Consider the following 19,954-nt stretch of genomic DNA (forward strand, 5'->3'; position numbering starts at 1 on the left):
TTTATTTTTAAATTATAGCGATTTTTATTTTTTCCATTATAGCTGGTTTACAGTTTTCTGTCAATTTTCTACTCTACAGCGAGGTGACCCAGCCACACATACATGTATACATTCTTTTTTCTCCCATTATCATGTGTGATAAGATATAGTTCCCAGTGCTATAGTTCCCAGGATCTCATTGCTTATCCATTCCAAAAGCAATAGTTTGCATCTATTAACCCCAAATTCCCAATCCATTTCCCTCCCTGCTCCTCCCGCTTGGCAACCACAATCTGTTCTCCATGTCCATGATTTTCTTTTCTGTGGAAATCTTTATTTGTGCCATATATTAGATTCCAGACATGAGTGATATCTTATGGTATTTTTCTTTCTCTTTCTGACTTACTTTACTTAATATAAGAGTCTCTAGTTCCATCCTCTTGCTGCAAATGGCATTATTTTGTTCTTTTTCATGGCGAAGTAGTACTCCACTGTGTATATATACCACATATTCTTAATCCATTCATCTGTCGATGGACATCTAGGTTGTTTCCATGTCTTGGCTATTGTGAATAGTGCTGCAATGAATATATGGGTGCATGTGTCTTTTAAAAGGAAAGTTTTGTGTGTATATATGCCCAAGAGTGGGATTGCTGTGTCATATGGTAGATAGATTTTATTTATTTATTTGTCTTTTTGCCATTTCTAGGGCCGCTCTTGTGGCACGTGGAGGTTCCCAGGCTAGGGGTCTAATTGGAGCTGTAGCCACCAGCCTACACCAGAGCCACAGCAATGCGGGATCCGAGCTGCATCTGCAACCCACACCACAGCTCACGGCAACACCGGATCCTCAATCCACTGAGCAAGGCCAGGGATCAAAGCCTCAACCTCATGGTTCCCAGTCGGATTCGTTAACCACTGAGCCACGACGGGAACTCCATACGGTAGATCTACGTATAATTTTCTAAGGTACCTCTATACTGTTTTCCATAATGGTTGTACCAATTTACATTCCCACCAACAGTGTAGAAGGGTTCCCTTTTCTCCATGTCCTCTCCAGTATTTGTTATTTGTGGGCAGCATTAATTACTATGTGATACCTCATAGTAATTTTAATTTGCATTTCTCTAATAATCAGTGATGTTGAGCATTTTTTTCATGTGCTTGTTCGCTATCTGTATATATTCTTTGGAGAAATGTTTATTCAGGCCTTTTGCTCATTTTTCAATTGGGTTTTGTTGGCTCTTTTGCTGTTAAGTTGTATAAGTTGTTTGATATTTTAGAGATTAAGCTCTTGTCTATTGCATCGTTTGAAACTGTTTCCCCCATTCCATAAATTGTCTTTTTTTTTTTTAATGGTTTCTCTTGCTGTGCAAAAGCTTGTCAGTTTGATTAGGTCCCATTGGTTTATATTTACCTTTATTTCTGTTGCCTTGGGAGACTGACCTGAGAAAGCATTTGTAAGGTTTATGTCAGAGAATTTTTTGGCTATGTTCTCTTCTAGGAGTTTGAATGTATATTGTCTTATGTTTAAATCTTTAAGCCATTTTGAGTTTATTTTTGTGCATGGTGTGAGGGTGTGTTCCAGTTTCATTGATTTAGATGTGGCTGTCCAATTTTCCCAGCACCATTTCCTGAAAAGAATGTCTTTTCCTCATTTTATATTCTTGTCTCCTTTGTTGAAGATTAATGGACTGTAGGTGTCTGGGTTTATTTCTCAGTTCTCTATACTATTCCATAGGTCTGTATGACTGTTTTGGTACCAGGACCACACTGTCTTAATGACTGTGGCTTTGTAATATTGCCTGAAGTCTGGGAGAATTATGCCTCCTGCTTGGTTTTTGTTCCTTAGGATTGCTTTGGCAATTCTGGGTCTTTTGTGATTCCATGTAAATTTTTGGATTGTTTGTTCTACTTCTGTGAAAAATGTCATGTGTAATTTGACAGGGATTGCATTGAATCGTAGATTGCTCTGGGTAGTATGGCCATTTTTACAATATTAATTTTTCCAACACAGGAGCATGGAATATCTTTCCATTTCTTTGAATTCTCTTTAATTTCCTTGATTAATGTTTTATAGTTCTCATAGTGTAATTTTTTCATCTCCTTGGTCAGGCGTATTCCCAGGTATTTGATTTTTTGGGGGGTGCAATTTCAAAAAGTATTGTGTTTTTGTATTCCTTTTCTAATATTTCATTGTTAGTATACAGAAATGCAACTGATTTCTGAATGTTAATCTTATATCTGCTACTTTGCTGAATTTGTTGATCAGTTCAAGTCGTTTTTGGATTGAGTCCTTAGGGTTTTCTATATATAGATGTCATCTGTGTACAGTGACAATTTTACCCCTTCTCTTCCAATTTGGATCCCTTTTATTTCTTTCGTTTGTCTGATTGCTGTGGCTAGGACTTCCAATACTATGTTGAATAAAAGCAGTGAGAGTGGGCATCCTTGTCTTGTTCCAGATTTTAGTGGGAAGGCTTTCAGCTTTTCTTCATTGCATATCATATTGGCTGAGGGTTTGTCGTAAATGGCTTTTATTATGTTAAGGTATGTTTCCTCTATACCCACCTCGGTAAGAGTTTTGATCATGTATGGATGTTGGACTTGGTCAAATGCTTTTTCTGCACCTATTGAGATGATCCTGTGGTTTTTGACTTTTCTTTTGTTAATGTGGTGTATGACATTGATTGATGTGCATATGTTGAACAATTCCTGTAAACCTGGGATGAATCCCACTTGGTCGTGGTGTATGACCATTTTTATGTGTTGTGGGATTCGGTTGGCTAAATTTTGTTGAGAATTTTTGCATCTATATTCATCAAAGATCTTGGTCTATAGTTTTCTTTTTTGGTGGTATCTTTGTCTGGTTTTGGAATTAGGGTGATGGTGGCATCATAGGATGTCTTTGGGAGTGTTCCTTCTTCTTCAACCTTTTGGAAAAGTTTAAGAAGGATGGGTATAAGTTCCTCTTTGTATGTTGGGTAGAATTCACCTGTGAAGCCGTCTAGTTCTGGACTTTTATTCGTAGGGAGGGTTTTATGACAAATTCAATTTCATTTCTAGTGGTCAGTCTGTTCAGTTGATGTATTTCTTCTTGATTCAGTTTTGGCAGGCTGTAAATCTCTAGAAAGTTGTGCATGTCTTCTAGGTTGTCAAATTTGTTGGCATACAATTGTTCATTGGATTCTCCCTTTCTTTTTTTTTTTTTTTTTTTTTTTTGTATTTCTGCAGTATCCTTTGTGATTTCTCCTTTTTTCATTTCTGATTTTGTTTATTTGGGTTTTTTTCACTCCTGTTCTTGCTGAGTCTAGCCAGAAGTTTGTCAATTTTGTTTACCTTTTCAAAGAACCAGCTCTTGGTTTTGTTGATTTTTTTTTCTATTTTTACTGAATCTCTATTTTATTGATTTCATTTCTAATCTTGATGATATCCTTCCTTCTGCTGACTTTATGTTTTGTTTGTTCTTCTTTTTCTAATTAATGTAGGTGGTAGGTTAAGTTGTCGACTTGAGATTTTTCTTCTCTTTTGGGGAAGGCCTATATTGCTATGAACTTCTCTCTGAGCACTGCTTTTGTGGCATCCCATGGATTTTGAGTGGTTGTGTCTTCATTATCGTTTGTCTCAAGGTATTTTGTTAATTTCCTTCTTGATTTCCTCATTGACCCATTGGTGTTTTAGTAGCATGTTGTTTAGTCTCCATGTAGTTGGTTTTTTCTCATTTCTTCTCCTGTGGTTGATTTCTAGTTTCATGCCATTGTGATCCGAGAAGATACTTGAAATCATTTCTACACTCTGAAATAATTTCTATACTCTTAAATCTGTTGAGGTTAGGTTTGCGCCCCAGGATGTGATCCATCCTTGAGAATGTTCCATGTGCACCTGAGAGGAATGTATATGCTGATTTTTTTGGATGTAATGTCCCGAACATGTCAATTAAGTCTAACTTTGCTATTGTGTCCTTTGGGATCTCTGTTGCCTTATTGATTTTCTGCCTAGGGGATCTGTCCATTGATGTGAGTGGGGTGTCAAAGTCTCCTACTGTGATTGTATTCCCATTCCTTTCTCCTTTTATGTCTGTTAGGATGTGTTGTAGGTATCTGGGTGCTCCCATATTAGGGGCATATATATTGACGATTGTAATATCCTCTTCTTGAGTGGATCCTGTAACCATTAAATAGCGTCCTTCTTTGTCTTTCTTTAGGGCCTTCATTCTAAAGTCTATTTTGTCTGATAAGAGAATTGCAACTCCTGCTTTCCTGTCTTGTCCATTGGCATGAAGGATCTTTTCCCATCCCCTCACTTTCAATCTATATGTGTCCTTTGCCCTAAGGTGAGTCTCTTGTCGACAGAAGTTGGAAGGTTTTTGCTTTTTTATCCAGTCAGCCACTCTGTGTCTTTTGATTGGAGCCTTCAGTCCATTGACATTTAAGGTGATTATTGATAGATAGGTATTTATTGCCACTTTGAGCCTTGTTTTCCAGTTGAATCTGTTTCTCCTTTCTTCCTTTCTTTTTTTGGTTGGATGATTTCCATTTATCTTATGCTTGTGTACTTTTCATTTTGGTTTTTGTGAATGTAGTGTTTGGTTTTGATTTGTGGTTGCCCTGTTTTTTAAGTATGTTAACCCCTTCCCGTATCTGCTGGCTTTATAGCCTGATAGTCATATAGGCTTAAATACGTTATTAAAATAATAAAAAAAAGAATCTGCATTTTCTGAATTTCCTTTCCCACATTCATGATTTTGAAGTCTTTTTTTTTTTTTTTAATATCTTCATGTTTAGATCTGTATGCTGGCTTATTTAACTGATTGCTTTCCAATTGTGGTTTCCTCCATCCTAATTCTAATTCCTCTTCTTCTTCTTCTTCTTCTTCTTCTTCCTCTTCCTCTTCTTCCTCCTCTTCTTCTTCTTCTTCTTCTTCTTCTTCTTCTTCTTCTTCTCCCCCTCCCTTTCCGCCTCCTCCTCCTCCTTCACCTTCTTCTCCTCCGCCTCCTTCTCCTCCTTCTTCTCCTCCTCCTCCTTCTTCTCCTCCTTCTTCTTTTATATTTAGAGAAGTCCTTTCCGTATTTCTTTTAGAATGGGTTTAGTATTGCTGTACTCTTTCAGCTTTTGCTTATTGGAGAAAGTCTTTATTTCCCCTTCTATTTTAAATGATATTCTGGCTGGATAGAGTATTCTAGGTTGCATATTTTTTCCTTTCAGAACTTTAAATATATCTTGCCACTCCTTTCCGGCCTGTAGTGTTTCTGTAGAGAAATCAGCTGATAGCCTTATGGGGTTTCCCTTATAATTAATGCTTTGCTTTTCTCTTGCTGCCTTTAGAATCCTCTCTTTATCTTTAACTTTTGCCATTTTTATTGCAAGATGTCTTGGTGTGGTCCTATTTGGGTTCAGCTTGTTTGGGGCCCTCTGTGCATCCTGTATCTTGATATCAGTTTCCTTTAGATTTGGAACGTTTTCAGACATACTTTCTTCAAATATATTTTCAATCCCCTTTTCTTGTTCTTCTCCTTCTGGAACGCCTATTATGTGTAGATTGGCCCGTTTTATATTATCCCACAGGTCCCTTATAGTGCTTTCATGTTTTTTCGTTTTGTTTTCTATCTGCTGTCCTGATTGGGTGATTTCCATTATTCTATCTTCCAAGTCACTAATTCGTTCCTCTGCATTATTCACTCTGCTCTTTAGTGCCTTTAGCTCAGTTTGCATCTCTGCAAATGAATTTTCTAATGTTTCTATGTTCCTCCTTATATTTTCTAGTTCCTTTCTAAAGGAATCTGCATTCCTGTTCATATCCTCCCTTAATTCCTTGCTATTCAGCCTCAATTCCTTCAGTATTTTCACTACCTCCCTTTGGAACTCAGTGTCAGTCAGACTGCAGAGGTCTGTTTCATTGTTTTCTGCCTCATGGAATTCTGTTCCTTTAACTGGGAATGTTTCCTGAGCTTCTTTATCTTGCCTATGTTTTTCTTTTTCTGTGCGTTTAGGGGAGCCAAACTGTAGTCTTGGAGGCTCCTTCTACGCACGAGTGCCCTTTGTATTTTGTGGGGGGTTACTCTTTATTTTTGGCATGGGAGTTTGAATATTTGCTCTCTGTTTCTTCGATGTGAGCAGGCTGTTATGCCCAGGGTATTGAGTGTGTTTCCAGAGAGAAGGAGGCAATGGTTAGAGGTAGTAGTCAATGCCTGGTTGCTGGGCTCTTAACAGCAGCAAGGACCTGCCGGAAAGTGGTGCAGGCTACTCCTAGCTGCAGGGCCCTGGGAAGTGGTAATGAGGCTTAGACAGATTTACAAGTTTCCCAGAGCACTTGGCAGTGGCAGCCACATGGTGCATGAGTTTCCATGGGAGTAAGAGCCACTACAAGTAGTGTTCGATTGCAGTGGCCTCCTCTGAGGTGATTGGAGCTGAAAGTGGTGACTGTTCATGGACCCCTAGTGGTGGTGGGCCACACCGACATCTGGAGTCAGAGGTAATTTGGTGGTTCACCCCCACCTCCTGCAGACCATTCAAGAAGCATCCTGTCCTGCTTAGCCCATGCAGGAGGTGATGCATCAGATGCTCCTATTTGTAGGGTCTTGGGAAGGGACGGTGATCAAGCGTCATGGTGCTGCTCAGAGTGTTTGGCAGTGGCAGCTGCAGCTGCAGGGCAGGTGTGTTCCCAGGGGGCTAAGAGCAATAGTATATGGTGTTTGGTTGCAGTGACCTCTTCTTTTTTTTTTTTTTTTTTTTTTGCCAGCCTCTGAAATGACTGGGGCACAGGTGCAGCGCACTCAAAGTCCCCTAGTGGTGGCAGGCCGTGCTTCCCTCTGGCCTCCAAGACAACTGCCAGAGTCCATCTCTGCCCCCTGTAGATTATGCAAGAGGCACCACATTGCACTTTGCTCCACGGTGCCCTTACCCCACACAAGAGGTGCCTAGCTACCCATAGCCCACACAGGAAGCGCCTGGTCTCCTGTAGCTCTAGTGAGTGGCTTCTCCCCACCCGTAGCTGTACCTGAGGTACTCCACCCTCTGAGAGCCGGCGTCCACCTTGCAGGGAGATTCCTATGGTGGTCTGCCCCTCCTCCTCTCACCCTCCCCAACAATGGTGCCTTGCTTCTCCTGCGGGCCCAGACCTTCTCCCAGGTTCCCTCTGCTGTGGCGTTCCACTCCCCAACCTGTAGCACACTACTCCCCAGCCCATGGCACACCATTCCTTAGCTCCTCAGGCTGTCACCACACAGCTAAACCCAGTCCTCTCCCTGGGACTGACCTCTGGAGGCTAAGTCTCAGTACCCAGCCCCTGACTGAGCATCTCAGGCTGTGGTGTCCTGTTGTGTGATGCAGATGATCTGTGTGGCTCTCACTCTACTTTGCCCTCCTCAGTCCAGCTGTTGCGCTTTTCTTGGCAACTTTGAGGTCCCTCTGTCTTGGCTGGTCTCCCAGTCAGTTAGGTGGCTTCCCAGGTGTGGGTTCCTTTTCTCTTTCACAGCTCCCTCTCAGGAGTGCTAGTCCTGTCCTGATTCTTTTTCTCTCTCTCTTTCTTCTGTTCTACCCAGTTATGTCAAGGGTTTCTTGCCCTTTTTGAAGGTTTAAGTTCTTCTGCCAGCACTCAGTAGATGTTCTGTGTGAGTCATTTTACTTGTAGATGTGTTTTTTTGATGTGTTTGTGGGAGAAGTTGAGCATGGCATCTTATTCCTCTGCTGTCTTGATCCGCCACCTTGTTCAGGCCTCTTTATCCCTAACAGATGCTTTGTTGTTTAACTAAGGTATACAGAGGTGTACAGAAAAAAGCACAGATAAACAGGGCTGGCAATTACAGAGGCCCCACACTCAGAAAAGCCCCAGCCTTGATTTAATGCCCTCTTGTTGTCATCCTGAAATGGGTACTCATTTTTAAATAAGGGGCCCAGTATTTTCATTTTATGGTTCCAACAGTTTATGTAGCCAGTCTGATAGATAAATGTTGACTTGTGTAATGCAGGTGGTATGTAAGTCAAGTATTTGTAAACCAGATCTATTTTAAATGAGTTGGGGAAATTCGTTATTTAAATGTAAATCTTATACAACAATGAATAAGTTTTACACGAAGAATAATCCCCTAATTTACTTATATTGCTGTTAATTTTGAGTACCACCAGTTGACTTAAAACAAGAGCTCAGGAGTTCTCACTGTCGCACAGTGGGTTAAGAATCCTACTGTAGCTGCTGGCTTGCTGCAGAGGTGTGTGAGCAGTCCCCAGCTTGGCACAGTGGGTTAAAGTATCTGGCATTGCCACAGCTGCAGTGTAAGACACAGCTGCAGCTCAGATTCAATCCCTGGCCTGGGAACTTCCACATGCCAAGGGTGTAGCCATAAAAAAAATAATAAAACAAACAAACAAAAAAAACCCCAAGAGATCAAATGGAGAGTGAAATAATAAATAAGTATCTTGGAATAGCCTAATTCGAGACCTGTAAAGAAGTCTTAAATCATCTAATTCATCCCTCTTATTTTTGTGGATGGAGAAAATGAAGTCTAAAGAAGGGAGTGATCTGCAAAGGAACTGAGTCAACTGTGTGGGTGGAAGTCAATGAAAATTGATCAACAAAGTGTAGTATTTGAAACTCTGTGGTATTTGGAAATTTCTGGCAAGCTTTCTGGAGCACTTCTTTTTACCATCCCAGAAAAAGCCCTTAGCTAGGCCAAAGCGTTAAACTTGCTTTATGCAGAATCATTTGCTGGAGAGAAAGTGTACAGGGAAATTGATTACATTTTGTATAAAATAATTACCTTAATGTAGCATCTGCTGTATACAATATTCACTTGGAAACAGAAATGGCTATCAGCAAGGCTCTGCCTCAACAGTTTGTTAGCATCAACTTGACCCAGCCCCATAACTGCTGCATGTTGATAACAGTGTCCAATAAAGACCCTGGCAGCTGTCTGGGACACTGGGCTTGCATCTCAGCCCACCTCTGCTTTGCTTCACTGAACAGATTTGGATAGCCAGGTCATGGTTGTGTTCTGCTTTAGATCAATGACATTTCTATACCAGAGAACACATGAATTAATTAAAATTTTTAAGTAACTACTACAGGCTAGGAGTTCTAGGTGACAGGGTTAATATATACCTCTTTTCTAAGGGAGTCCTCAGCCTGGTTAGGGAGGCATGCTGAATTACAGCTAAGGCAGTGAGTGCTACAGTACAGATATGCACAGGATGGTGGGATAGTAGGAGCTGGAAGCAGAGTGGGGCCAAAGAATGCTTCCTGAGTCGTAAAGGATAAGTAGAAGTCAGCTTGAAGGCCCAGGAGGGGAATGAATGGCCAGATGGCAAAGGACTCTAGAAGGAGAGTGAACAAAGCCAGTGAATGGCTTTGAACAAGGAAGTGACTGGTCCTTCAGAAAGATTGTTGTGGACCTCAGATCAGGATGGCAGAGGAATAGGACACAAAGAACTAATATTGCTAAAATGGTCATACTTCCCAAAATAATCTACAGATTAAATAATCTCCCTATGAAATTACAAATGACACTTTCCACAGAACTAGAACAAACAATCCAAAAATTTATATGGAACCATAAAAGACCCAGAATTGCGAAAGCAATTTTGAGGGAAAATAAACAAACAGACTCTCCCAGACTTCAGTCAATGCTATAAAGCTACAGTAATCAAAACAGTGTGGTATTATTACAAAAACAGACATACAAATCAATGGAACAAAACAAATAAAGCCATATGCCTATGGTCAATCAATTTTTTTTTTCTTTTTGCCTTTTCTAGGGCCGCTCCTGTGGCATATGGAGGTTCCCAGGCTAGGGGTCTAATTGGAGCTGTAGCCACTGGCCTATGCCAGAGCCACAGCAATGCCAGATCCAAGCTGCATCTGCGACCTACACCACAGCTTATGGCAACGCCAGAACCTTAACCCACTGAGCAAGGCCAGGGATCAAACCCGAAACCTCATGGTTCCTAGTCAGATTTGTTAACCAGTGCACCACGATGGGAACTCCAATGGTCAATTAATTTTTGACAAAGGTGCAAGAATATAAAATGGGAAAAAGATAGTCTCTTCAGAAAGTAGTGCTGGGAAAATTGGACAGCCACATGCAAATCGATGAAACTAGAACACACCCTCACAGCATGCACAAAAACAAACTCAAAATGAGGAGTTCCTATTGTGGCTCAGCAGAAATGAATCTGACTAGTATCCATGATGATTTAGGTTTGATCCCTGGCCTTGCTCAGTGGGCTAAGGATCCATGTTGCTGTGAGCTGTGGTATAGGTCACAGACATGGCTTGGATCTGGTGTGGCATAGGCCAGTGGCTACAACTCTGATTCAACCCCTAGCCTGGGAACTTCCATGTGCTGTGGGTGTGGCCCCCAAAAGACCAAAAAATAAAAAATAAACTCAAAATGGCTCAAAGGTTTAAATATAAGACATGATGCCATAAAATTCTAGATGAGAATATAAGCAAATCATTCTCTGACATAAATCATACAAATGTTTTATTAGGTCAGTCTCTTAAGGCAATAGAAATAAAACCAAAAATAAACCAATGGGATCTAATCAAACTTACAAATTTTCACACAGCAAAATAAGTTGTAAAAAACAAACAAACAAACAAAAAATGAAAAGACAGCCTATGGAACGGGAGAAAATTGTTGCAAACAATGCAACCAACAACAACTTAATCTCCAAAATGTACAAACAACTCATACAATTCAACAACAAGAAAAAACAAAACGCCCAAGTGAAAAATGGGCAGAAGACCTAAAAAGACATTTCTTCAAAGAAGATATACAGATGGCCAAAAAACACATGAAAAGATGCTCAACATCACTAATTATTAGAGAAATGCAAATCAAAACTACAATGAGGTACCACTTCACACCAGTCAGAATGTCCATCATTAATAAATCTACAAATAATAAATTCTGGAGAGGGTGTGGAGAAAAGGGAACCCTCCTACACTGTTGATGGGAATGTAAGTTGAAAACTACAATTCACAAAGATACATGAACCCTTAAGTTCATTGCAACACTATTTGTTATAGCCAAGGCATGGAAACAACTTACATGTCCATGAACAGATGAATGGATTTAGAAAATGTAGTACATATATACAATGGAATACTACTCAACCATAAAGAAAATGAAATAATGGCATTTGCAGCAACATGGATGCAACTGGAGATTCTCATACTAAGTAAAGTAAATCAGAAAGAGAAAGACAAATATCATATGATATCACATATGTGGAATCTAAAATATATGACACAAATGAACCTATCTATAGAACAGAAAGAGATTCACAGGCATAGAGAAAAAGCATTGTGGTTGCCAAGGCGGAGAGGGAAGAGTCGGATGAACTGGGAATTTGGGGTTAGTAGATGCAAACTATTACATTTAGAATGGTAGACAATAAGGTCCTACTGTATAGCACAGAGAACTATATCCAATCTCCTGGGACTGACCATGATGGGAAATAATATTTTAAAAAAGAATGTATAGCTGATTCACTTTGCTGTACAGCAAAAATTGCCACAACATTGTTAACGAATTATATTTTAATTAAAAAATTAAAAAACAAATAAATTAAAAAAACAAAGTTTATTGCTTAAATTATATTAAAAAAAAGGAAAGATTATATGGCAGCAGCAGGGATAATGGTTAGTGGATGGTGGAGGTAAGATGGCAAGCAGTGGTCCAGGTCTGCAAAGCTGAGAATCTGATATATGAGTGCTCCTTACTCCTTCTCAGAAAAGGTGTCTGAAAACAGTAGGGAGTTAAAGTTATCGGGAGCTGGTCACCAGTGAATGAGTAAGAGGAAAAACAAACTCTATTTTGTAGCCAAGGTTCTGTAGGCACAGAGGAGCCATCAGCTGACACAGCAATTGCAGAAGGAGGATTTAAAGGGAAGGATGATACATTCTTGGAGATGCTGAATTTGAGGTGCCTATGGAACACCTAGATGGATAACTTTCCCCATTTTCAGCAGAAACGTTTGAACCTTTCTTAAAGTTGTCTGAATATGTGTTGTGATCATTGGGTAAATGAGTTCAAAGCTCATGTGTGCATGCAATATGCAATATCATGCATCTTTAATTCAAATGAACATATCGTTAGATATTCATTTTTAAACAATATATGAAGAGAGGAGAGTTTAAAGAATCCTACAATTTTATTGCTAAATGGAGCCACAGTGACCACATTCTACACGAAGCAACAGGAACTCAGCAAGACTAAGGTCCCCCCAGCCTTAAGGGGTAGCTGGGACAGCCTGGCACTCCATCCTCTGCCCCATGCAACTTCCCTGTCTGAAGAGGACCACACCACTCTTCCATTTAAAAGGAGAGCTTTATTCTTCCAGTCTCTGCATCTGCTTGCCACCTAATCATGGTTTTATTTTTTTATATTTTTATGATTTTTATTTTTTCCATTATAGTTGATTTACAGTGTTCTGTCAATTCTTTTTTCCTTCTGCCTCACATCCAAACTTTATCCCTAGCTTCTCTCCTCTACTTGCTTTAAATCTTGTTTGAGGAGTGCTTTGGAGAAGGTCCTCATGATCTGGTAGTGGATTCCATGGTCTCCAGTGAAGTGGGAAGCCCCTGGAATGCCTTCTGTTAGACTGATCCCATTGCCTTCATTTGCCCTGAGGGAAAGTAGGGGCTTGAATAGTTCCAGGCACAGGGGGACAAAACTGGAAACTTTGTTTTGTTGTTGTTCTTTTGTTTTTTTAAAACAGGAAACTTTGTATCAGCTTTTCCTTCTACTGGCTCTTTTCAGTGAGAGAAAAGTATTATCAGAATCCAAGTCAGACAGGTACTCGCATCCACTAGGAGGACTTTTTAAGTAATTTTAAGCAATAGCTTTTGAATAATTCTGCCTAGGCCTTTCAAATCACATGCTATCCTAAATTCTGTGAAGACAAATTATTATGTGTCATTGCCAAGGCTTCATTTTATATCAAATTTATGCCTATTGGGGGCCTCTTATACCACCAATGTGTATAGCAGCATTATGTCCAAATTCTAGAAATTAGTACAGAATGTTTCTTTCTGAAATGATTACAGGAGTTCTCATTGTGGCTCAGTGGAAATGTATCCACGAGGATGCAGGTTTGATCCCTAGCCTTACTCACTGGGTTAAGCATCTGGTGTTGCTGTGAGCTGTGGTGTAGGTCACAGACATGGCTCGAATCCCACGTTGATGTTGCTGTGGCTGTGCCGTAGGCTGGCAGCTGTTGCTCTGATTTGACCCCTAGTCCGGGAACTTCCATATGCCGAAGATGTGGCGCAAAAAATTAAAATAAAATAAAATATAAAATAAAATGATTACAGATTTATAGTAAGCTATTTGCATAGGGCCCAAGTGTCCTTGTCCTAGTACCTCCATTGTCATACTCCATCCTTTCTTCTGGGGGAGAAGTGAAATTTAAACCTAATGCAGAATCAAAGTTAGGCTATGAGAAGTCATCAATGTTGGCATCAAGGAACTTTGTCTGTCTTGGTCTGCTCCACTCTGAAGTTACATAATGAGATTTGTCAACATGTCAACCATGAGGACTGAAGCAGGTGCCCTGGGAAAGAAAGAAGGGAGAGAAGGCAAAACTTCCAGACCCATGTGAGCACACCTTACCAGGAATTGCAAGGAACTTTCAATAGCCCCATGCCCTGAGTGTGCTCCAGATTTGCCTTGAATAAGATTGCTCTTTCTGGTGAAGGGCTGTGCCTGCCTACCTCACCATGAAAAGCAGCTTGGGTTCTAGCTGCTTTTATGACATGTTAGGGCCATGATGTTGAGGATGCTTACTTTGGTCAGGAATACATAATAATAGTGAAAATTAGACACTATCATTTATTTCTTCGTTTATTTTTATCATTTAGATCCATGCTCCCTTGTGTTCTTTTTTATTTTACTTTTTTATTGAGTATAGTTGATTTACAATGTTGTATTAATTTCTTTGTTGTTTTTATATTAATTTCTGCTGTACAGCAAAGTAATTCCATTATACATAGATATACACCTTTTTTAAAACTATTCTTTTCCATTTTGGTTTATCACAGGACAATGAGTATAGTTCTCTGTACTATACAGTAGGACCTTGTTGTTTATCTCCTCCATCTATCCTAGCTTACATCTGCTACCCCCAACCTCCCACTCCATCCCTCCTACAACCTTCTCCCCTTGGCAACCACAAGCCTGTTCTTGTCCGTGAGTTTCTTTCTGTTTCCTAGATAAGTTCACTTATGCCACATTTTAGATGCCACATATAAGTGATATCATGTGGTATTTGTCTTTCTCTTTCTAACTTACTTCACTTAGTATGAGACTCTCTAGTTTTATCCATGTCACTGCAAATGGCATTATTTCTATCTTTTTTATGGCTGAGTAGTATAAAATGGTATACTAAAGTGGTAGTATACCATTGTGTGTGTGTGTGTGTGCACATGTGTATACCACATCTTCTTTATATATTCATCTATTAATGGACATTTAGATTATTTCTATGTCTTGGCTATTGACACTATCATTTATTGACCATCTACTGTATGCTACACACCAGAGTAGGTAGGTAGCTTCACCAAAGTGTCATAGTCAGGGCAGTGGTACCCAGATCAGCACCCAGATCCCAGGGCTGCCTTTTCAGAGCCATTTCCATTGTACTCTATTGCCCAATATTCATTCCTATACTAGTACGGAACTACGTGTGCACATAGAGAAGGGAAATCTGTCAAGACTCCAAAGCCTGACTTAGGTGGTGCAATTTTAGGCATGTGATATGCGTGGGATATATATATATATATTTTTTTGGTCTTTTTTTGCTTTCTAGGGCTACACTCGTGGCATATAGATGTTCCCAGGCTAGGGGTTGAGTCAGAGCTACAGCTGCGGGCCTACACCACAGCCACAGCAACACCAGATCTGAGCTGCGTCTTCGACCTACACCATAGCTCACTGCAACACTGGATCCTTAACCCACTGAGTGAGGCCAGGGATCGAACCCACAACCTCATGGTTCCTAGTCAGATTTGTTTCTGCTGTGCCACAGCAGGAACTCCATGAATGGGATTTTTGACTAGCTTTCTGAAAATAGTATAAACACTGCCCTTCCCAGATTAAGGATGTGCTGTAGAATGGGGTTTTTGGGAAGGTTTAAGATAACAAATGGTAAAGAGCTTGGTACACGGTGCTGTTAATAAATGAAATATATGTGCTTGAAAGAGCCTCTCACACTGTGTATTGGAAGCCCTCCTTCCCTACTGCTCCACCTCATCAGAGCTGTTAAATAGAGTACTCATCACCTTTGGATAGACCTTGGAGAGCTCATCTTCTCCAGGAATCCTGGGGTGCCTGGATTAAGGTCCACGGGATAGATTTGGGGCTGGTTCTGGTAGGCCCACAGTGTTCAGGCAGGTCCTGGACCACCTTCCTCGGTCTTTGGGTCCTATTTTTTACTAGCCATGTTCCCACCTAATGCTGGGGCATGAAACTTGCTACAAGGTGTACCTTTCCTATCCCAAACCACAGATGGGACAGGGTTTTCTGATCCCTGGCACTGTGTAGTGAGTGATCTGTTCTGGCTGCCTGCCTCTGACTTTGCTTCCTGACCAGGCATTAACTCTCCACCCCCACCCCACCCTTAATGTGTATCTAAGACTCACATTCTGAGGGCTGCATTGCCTCAACTGTCACTTTCTGCACCATCTCAAGTCTCCTTCTTTGCTTCTGGCTCCTGGGAATGACTCTTTATGGATTGTATGTGTATTAAAGTGAAACCTGGGTTAGAATTCTTAATCTACTGAATGGCCCCAAGCCCACAGAAAGTTTAGGCAACCAATCCCAGACGTGTTTGAACCCAAACTCTCCTAAATCAGAGATAGGAAAAGAAAGAATTTACCTTCTGCCTCTTGGGCAAAGTTCTTTTGTCATGCAAGTTCTCTCCATTTCTGCTTCGAGAAACTTGCTGAACTCACACCTGGACGAAGTTACTTGGCCCTTCCTTCCAAGCAAGTAGTCAATCCAGCTTTCTTTCAGACCATCTTTGGTGGTCTTTGTATCCTAATGCCCAATACATATCTATTTTTAATTAAAAATTATGTATAGAGTCCAGCCTTTCTGTATATTAGGAGCAGAATTTGGGGTGGGGTTAGTTTATGTATCTGCTAAGCCTGCCACTGTGTCTAGAAGTCTGGGTAACTTCTGCAGCTTTTACAACATTGGCTTCCATTGTAATAATTCCACAAGGCCCTCAAAGTCAGAGGCATATGGACATAAGTCACTAAACAAGAAGGAAGTACCAAAAGCATCCTTTCCTGGGATAGAGAGAGGCTCTCAGCTGCTCTGGCCAAGGGCCTGCCTTGCTCTTAAACCCAGAGTATTGGAGTCAGAAAGGCCACTTTCTGTGTAGTCTGTAATTTGGGTACTCCACCATCAGCAGCCATATGGATTTGGGAACATTCATTAGCTAGTGAACTTGCTGAGCTGGAAAAAGAGACTTTTCATCGGACAGCCCAAAATAATTTTTTAAACTTATGGAAAACTTAAGGGAAAATGGAAGACTTTCTTCCTGTGCCAGCTGCTGACAAGCATTTAAAGATACACCAGGTAGAAAAATAGAATGTATCAAGGGACATTTCACCTGAATGTGAATAGGGATTGGCTCTTTCAAGTATCACCTGAAAGAAAAGTCACCCTCAGTGATGGAAAGATGGGTGCTCCAGCCCAGTAAAAGTCACCAGCAGTGACTTCCACAAAACTTTATTCCAAAGCCTATTCCACATAGTCTTATCAGAAAATCCAGCAGTTTCCTGAGAACATCATGCAATTGATATCAATATTCGATCCTTTGTCTTGCAGCATGCTCTATGAAGCATGAAATATGAAATATGTCTTGAGAAATAGCAAGCTTCTCTGCCCAATTCGTGCTACTATATTGGACTTGATGTATAATACCCTTCTATTTGGAATTCAGTGCTTTCATTACAATAATAATAACAGTGCATGCATATGTTTTCCTCCTCCTTGGAATAAGAAACTGTGTAAACTAAAGTCTTGTGTACCCTTGACATTTGTGGGTTCCAATTCAGGAGCACAAATGGAGACCTGCATGCCACATGTCAAAATGTTTAAATGGTATGTATCAAGTGGACAAACTGTTAAATAAGTTGCATCTCTGCATTGACATCTCTGTCTTCATAACATTCTGGAAAGCAGGATTTGTATTTATATTTTTCAGATTTCTTGAGGTTCCATGCTGGAATGAGGTGGCAGTGGCTCATCTTCTCTCCTCTTCCCATCCTTTGTTCTAGACCATTCTGTGAGAAACCTTGTGCACAAGCGTGTTAGTCTGCTAGGGCTGCCATAACAAAAGACCACAGGCTGGGTGGCTTAAATAACAGAAACTCACTTTCCCACAGTTCTGGAGGCTAGAATTCCAGATCAAGGTGCCAGCTGGTTTGATTCCTGGTGAGTTTCCTTCCTGGCTTGCAGATGCTTCCTTCTTGCTGCATCCTCATATGGCATGTGGAGAGAGGGAGCTCTCTTGTCTCTTCCTCTTCTTCTAAAGGATCATCCTTGTTGGATTAAGGTCCTACCCTTATGATCTCACTTAATCTTTACTATCTCCTAAAGGCCAGGTCTCCATATACCGTCATGTTAGAGGTTAGGTGTCAACACTTGACTTTGAGTACTGACATATGGAATGACAGCGCAGTCCATAACAAAACACTTGCCTACATTCCAGTCTGGGCATCCCAGCTCTATCTCCATAGCCTGCCAGCAGTCATTTATGGCCACCCCTCCAGGCCTTGAGATCTACATGGATCTTCAAGGTCCTAGAACCTGGCCTAGATTAGTGCTGTTGAATGCAGTGATGGAATATTCTATATTTGGGCTGTCCAATATGGTAGCCACTAGCCACTAGCTATTGAGTCTTCAAAATATGATTTGTGTGACTGAGGAACTGAACTTTAAACTTTATTTAATTTCAACTAATTTAAGTTTAAACAGTCACATTTGGCTAGTGGCTACCATATTCATTGCATATCTAGAAGCTGGGGCAGGAGGGCGGGTTTTATGCAAGGATGTCTCCTGGCCCCATAGACTTATTGACCTTTGGGTATGTACCAGATTGTATTTTTCAGATATGGTCAAACTCACATATTTATTCCATCCCACATGCTCTTCTTGCAATGTTCTTGGCACATGCCTCTACCAAGAGGTGGAGTCTATATTCCCCCCAGGCAAGGGACAGTGACTGCCTGGACTGGGAAGTATTGCAGAAATGATAGGTCATAAAGCTAAGTCATAAAAAGGACACAACTTCTGGCCACTTCAAAGTTTCTCTCTGTCTCTTTCTGTCCTTCTCTGTCTCTGTCTCTCTCTGTCACACACACACACACACACACACACACACACACACACACACACACACTCTCTCTCTCACACTCGCACACACTTTCAGAACTTTTACTTTGGAAACTGTGGAAGTAAGTGAAAACCACTCAAATGAGAAGAAAAAATAAAAGCTATTTAATTCGGAGCTTGCATAGTAAGGGAGTCAGTCGCATTACCTGTGTTTGAAGAAATCTGAAGGCAGGTAGAGGAGTGGGAAATCTCTAAGTAGAGAAAAGGCAATGCTATGGGTGTCTTGAATGGAAGTGGTTGGCAGCAGTGGGGAAGCTGCAGGCATGGCCAACTGGACGTTTTGTGTGATTGGTTCAGAGGCAGATTTGGCTTTTTCTAGTTGGTCTTAAGTTGGAAACTGGAACCAAATTTAGGGAAGCTAGCAGTTATTGATCAGGTTCTGGCCATTTGGAGCTTATTGCTACAGAAGTTATCGTTGGCTTCCTGGGCTAGTTGTGTGCTTTGTGGGTCAGAGTTCTATTTTCATATATGGTCAGCCACCATCCATTTGTCTGTTCAATCTTGGAGCCCAGCCACCACCTTGTGGGGAAGCTTCCCAAGGTCTTCCTTCCGACAGCAGCCAAAACCAAACTGCCGGCTCCATGTGTGAAGATCTTGGAAATGACTACAGGCGCTGCTGACATCTGACTACAGTCTAGGAGAAACCCTGAAGCAGAGCCACCCAGCTAAACCCCTCCTCGATTCACAACCCACAGAAACCATGAAAGATGTAAATGATGATTGTCATTTTAACTCTCTCAGTTTTGTGGATGGTCCATGCATTCTTAGGTAACTAAGGACAGCAGTACAGCAGAAAAGAGGCCATCCAAGAACCCTAAAATACGTGGGACCCAGCACAGAGGTCTCTTTTGCCTGGAGCTAAGGGTAATACTGGTAAAAGGATATCAATTTTGTTTGTTTTAGTATCTAGGGATTTCCCAGGGAAGGGTGAGCTTATGTATACAAAATAGAAACTTGGAGGACTGGTTAGGATGTTTGAGGTCGGGATTTTTTTTTTTTTTTAATACAAAAGCTATAGCAAAAGAGCCCTTTATCTGGAGTATACAAATAAACTCAAATATAATGATATCATTTTTTTGCTTGATGTGTAAACACACAAAAATGTACACATTTGGAAGGGTCACAGTGGAAAGACAGCTTTTTAAGCCAGTGATGCTGTCTATCCCTTTTTAAAAATGCCTGTGAAACTTCTTTTAGAATTGCCTAGCAAGCTGGATTATGAGCTTCCTGTGAAGCCAGATTCATCACTCAATCCGAGACTTAGTTTGTGACCCCAGACAGCATTTCCCAGCTTGAGCACCCAACCTACACTGCAGACTTTGCTCCGAATGGCTTAGAAGTGTTTCTAAAACGCATAGCCCCCCTCTGAGGACACTCGCTCTCAGAGTTATCTTTCTAAAACACATCTCGGATCATGTGCTTCAGCGGCTCATGGTTGCGTAGAGAATTAAGCCTCAGCTCCTCAGTCAGATTTTCAAAACTCTCTGCATTATGCAACCCCCACTTGGCTTTCCAGTTTTGTCATCCCAGAATATACAATGTCCTCTCTACTTACCAGCAATAGGTACCATT

General features: G+C 40.9%; 1 long non-coding RNA gene across 1 annotated transcript in view; it reads left to right on the top strand.

Annotated features, from left to right (window-relative positions):
- Positions 1 to 19,954, top strand: part of LOC110256299 — a 96,331-nt gene that overhangs the window by 25,381 nt on the left and 50,996 nt on the right. The window lies entirely within an intron of this gene.

The sequence above is a fragment of the Sus scrofa genome, chromosome 13 (genome assembly GCF_000003025.6).
Source record: "Sus scrofa isolate TJ Tabasco breed Duroc chromosome 13, Sscrofa11.1, whole genome shotgun sequence".
In the NCBI taxonomy this organism is placed as follows: Eukaryota; Metazoa; Chordata; class Mammalia; order Artiodactyla; family Suidae; genus Sus; species Sus scrofa.